The sequence below is a fragment of the Macrobrachium nipponense genome, chromosome 18 (genome assembly GCF_015104395.2).
Source record: "Macrobrachium nipponense isolate FS-2020 chromosome 18, ASM1510439v2, whole genome shotgun sequence".
Classification (NCBI taxonomy): Eukaryota; Metazoa; Arthropoda; class Malacostraca; order Decapoda; family Palaemonidae; genus Macrobrachium; species Macrobrachium nipponense.
The window spans coordinates 31,488,223-31,493,222 of NC_087211.1; positions in this window are offsets into that span (position 1 = coordinate 31,488,223).

Below are 5,000 nucleotides of genomic sequence, written 5' to 3' on the forward strand. Positions count from 1 at the left end.
ACTTTCTTGCGCTGAAGTATTCGTCGGTTTGGAGACAACATCAGCCCGCCTCGACTCCGGTAGTGTAAGTAGCGCTTTTGACAACACGTAGCATTTACATAAGTCATATCACATTACCGTGGTATAGCTTCCCTGACGTTCCTGGATTTTAATGTACCTGCGTTCGTGCCCAAGTACAGGTAAATCTATTATCGAGAAAAAATTTCCCTTCGGTTAAGCATATATGAAAATATATTAATTCCGAGGTAGAGCGAATTAGATATTAAAGGACATTGTTGCTCGATATATATATATATATATATATATATATCTATATATATATATATATATATATATATATATATATACATATATATATATATATATATATATATATATATATATATATATATATATATATATATATATATATATATGTGCAACAAATCACTGTAGACGTGTGATGATCATATATGCATACAGCCAGGAGAAGGGTGAAATGAAATGACTTGAACCGAGCGCTTTCATGTATTTCTACACCTCATCAGGGTTCAGGTACAAGTGCCAAGAAAACAAATACAGAGTCACAAGAAGACTTCGTGGCAAGACAAATGATGCTAAAAAACAAACAACGCTAACAACTACCAGACAGTTCCAATACCTAATAGCCTACTTGTTTTAAAATACCCTTCGTTAAAATCTCATCAACTTTGTACAAACCTAGGCTGATATTCAATAAATTATCACAGTCTTGTTTAATTATACATGATTCTATTAAATTTCTTTTCACCAAATCTCTACAAAACATAATTTCCTTTGAGTCTGTCCAGTTAATACCATGATCACTATTATTTCATATGCACAAATAATGCATTTGACATATTACCAGTTCTTACATTATATTTGTGCTGTTTTAATCGAACTGTCAATGTCTTTCCACTTTGTCCCACGTAAGTTTTATTACATTTTTGCACGGAATCTTATAAATACAACCTGTTCCATTTCCAGGTGAATTTCTTATCAGCAAGTTTCTAATAGTTCCTAGAGTTTTGAACACAACATTAATACCTAGTGGTTTGACTTGTCTCGGGATGTTATTAAAGCTAGTATAAAAAGGAAGCACTAAAAGGTTTTTGTTTTCGAACTTTTCAGTTTTTGTCAATCCATAAAACGTTTTTCGTGCCTTACAATAGGTGTTTTCAATAAAACTGTTTGGGTACCTCAAATTGCCAGCAATTTCACGTATCTTGTCAATTTCATGATCTAAAAATTCGGGGCTGCTGACCCGCAGGGCCCTTAAAAACATAGCAGAAAAAACAGCAGTCTTAGTTCTAAAAGGATGGTTTGAATAAAAATGTACATAAGAAGAGATATTTGTGGGTTTCCTATAAACAGAAATTTGAACTTTCTATCAAATCTATGTAACAACACATCTAAAAATGGCAATTTTCCTTCTTCTTCCCTCTCAAGGGTGAACTTTATGGAGGGCACTAGTGCATTTAGTCTACTAAGAAAGTTGTTTACGTTCTTTTTCACTGGCCATGAACAAAAGATGTCATCCACATATCTTATCCATAACACACCTCTTGGCAATAAATTCGGTAAATATTTTCTTTCAAAAAACTCCATATATCGATTGCTAAGTATAGGAGAAAGAGGATTTCCCATGACCATACCGAATTTCTGTTTCATAATAATTACCATTAAAAGTAAACTTGCAACCTTTGATACACAATTTTATAAGTTCTATTAAAGTTTTGTGTGGCAATATGAACACATGTTTTTTCATTTCATCCTCCAGAAACTCTAACAGGTCATCTATTGGCACCTTTGTAAAAAGAGAAGTAACGTCGAAACTCACCATTATAAAGTCATAATTTGGGTTAAAATTATTAAGACGACTGATAAAATCTACATTATTTTCGAGAGAACATCCCGAGACCGTCCCCACTAGTGGTGTAAGTATTTCAACAAGCCATTTTGATAGTTTATATGCAAAAGAACCAACAGAGCTTATAATAGGTCTTACTGGATTACCTTGTTTATGCGTTTTTATAGTACCATACAGATAAGGAGAAGTTGGGCAAATAGTTAGAAATTTTTGTACTAAATCCTTATGGTTATACAAGAGTTTCTTAATATTTCTTGTTAAACTGAGCATTATCATTTTCTAAAGTACTGTTTCTCAGTCGGATATAGGTAGTATGATCGTCTAACAGTTCGTAAATTTTTCTCTCATATTCAGTTTTATCCAATATAACCAGAGCACTTGACTTATCTGCTTTCGTGACGTGGAGAGTGTTATCTTTCTTAATTTTCTTGTAAGTTTCAAAAAACCTCTTTGGAATAGTAGGTGATATACCCATCCAGCAATACCGTATATCATACCCTTGCAGATATTCAGTTTGTCAATAGGGATGTTGCTGAACTTTTCCAATTGACAGAAGGCATTACCTATTTCCAACCAATCAATATTATTGTTAACAGAAAAATTCAAACCATAACCCAGAGCTGAGATAGTTATGTTATCAAAAGTTTTTGTAGATAAATTACATACAAATTCAGAATTGGCATGTTTAGTCCAATTACTATGTTTTACCAAGTTATTTAGCTTTCTATCTAGCCTAATTTGCAATTTATTAACACTCACATCCTCATTTTATTATAACAAAAGTCATATAATACATTATTCCAATCTGTGGGGCATACATTATTAAAATTGTTCTTATCATATCTGAGTTTTTTGAAACAAGCATTTACATCCAGTTTACAAATATCGATATGCTTCTTTAAAATCCCGCGATGGTAGTCCTCAAATGGAGTGGTTGCTAGAAGGTCCAGACGTCTGATAGTAAGTGACTTCTGCATAACTTGTTCATCCAAACATCGGTTGAGGAATCGGCATCTAATTTTCGTTTTGTGCGCCTGAACAAGAGAAGTAGCAAACTTATCCACGAAGTTCTTGATGGTAGGAAAAAAGCATTCCAAAGTTACGATAGGTGGTGAAGAGGCGTCTGGCGTCCATACTGCAACAAATCACTGTAGACGTGTGATGATCATATATGCATACAGCCAGGAGAAGGGTGAAATGAAATGACTTGAACCGAGCGCTTTCATGTATTTCTACACCTCATCAGGGTTCAGGTACAAGTGCCAAGAAAACAAATACAGAGCCACAAGAAGACTTCGTGGCAAGACAAATGATGCTAAAAAACAAACAACGCTAACAACTACCAGACAGTTCCAATACCTAATAGCCTACTTGTTTTAAAATACCCTTCGTTAAAATCTCATCAACTTTGTACAAACCTAGGCTGATATTCAATAAATTATCACAGTCTTGTTTAATTATACATGATTCTATTAAATTTCTTTTCACCAAATCTCTACAAAACATAATTTCCTTTGAGTCTGTCCAGTTAATACCATGATCACTATTATTCATATGCACAAATAATGCATTTGACATATTACCAGTTCTTACATTATATTTGTGCTGTTTTAATCGAACTGTCAATGTCTTTCCACTTTGTCCCACGTAAGTTTTATTACAATTTTTGCACGGAATCTTTATAAATACAACCTGTTCCATTTCCAGGTGAATTTCTTATCAGCAAGTTTCTAATAGTTCCTAGAGTTTTGAACACAACATTAATACCTAGTGGTTTGACTTGTCTCGGGATGTTATTAAAGCTAGTATAAAAAGGAAGCACTAAAAGGTTTTTGTTTTCGAACTTTTCAGTTTTTGTCAATCCATAAAACGTTTTTCGTGCCTTACAATAGGTGTTTTCAATAAAACTGTTATGGATAAGATATGTGGATGACATCTTTTGTTCATGGCCAGTGAAAAAGAACGTAAACAACTTTCTTAGTAGACTAAATGCACTAGTGCCCTCCATAAGTTCACCCTTGAGAGAGGGAAGAAGAAGGGAAAATTGCCATTTTTAGATGTGTGTGTTACATAGATTTGATAGAAAGTTCAAATTTTCTGTTTATAGGAAACCCACAAATATCTCTTCTTATGTACATTTTTATTCAAACCATCCTTTTAGAACTAAGACTGCTGTTTTTTCTGCTATGTTTTTAAGGGCCCTGCGGGTCAGCAGCCCCGAATTTTTAGATCATGAAATTGACAAGATACGTGAAATTGCTGGCAATTTGAGGTACCCAAACAGTTTTATTGAAAACACCTATTGTAAGGCACGAAAAACGTTTTATGGATTGACAAAAACTGAAAAGTTCGAAAACAAAAACCTTTTAGTGCTTCCTTTTTATACTAGCTTTAATAACATCCCGAGACAAGTCAAACCACTAGGTATTAATGTTGTGTTCAAAACTCTAGGAACTATTAGAAACTTGCTGATAAGAAATTCACCTGGAAATGGAACAGGTTGTATTTATAAGATTCCGTGCAAAAATTGTAATAAAACTTACGTGGGACAAAGTGGAAAGACATTGACAGTTCGATTAAAACAGCACAAATATAATGTAAGAACTGGTAATATGTCAAATGCATTATTTGTACATATGAATAATAGTGATCATGGGCAGACTCAAAGGAAATTATGTTTTGTAGAGATTTGGTGAAAAGAAATTTAATAGAATCATGTATAATTAAACAAGACTGTGATAATTTATTGAATATCAGCCTAGGTTTGTACAAAGTTGATGAGATTTTACGAAGGGTATTTTAAAACAAGTAGGCTATTAGGTATTGGAACTGTCTGGTAGTTGTTAGCGTTGTTTGTTTTTTAGCATCATTTGTCTTGCCACGAAGTCTTCTTGTGGCTCTGTATTTGTTTTCTTGGCACTTGTACCTGAACCCTGATGAGGTGTAGAAATACATGAAAGCGCTCGGTTCAAGTCAATTTCCAATTTCACCCTTCTCCTGGCTGGCTGGATGCATATATATATATATCTATATATATATAATTAATATATATACCTATATAATATATATATATATAATAATCTATTTATAATTTATATTCATATATATATAATAATATATTAAATATTAG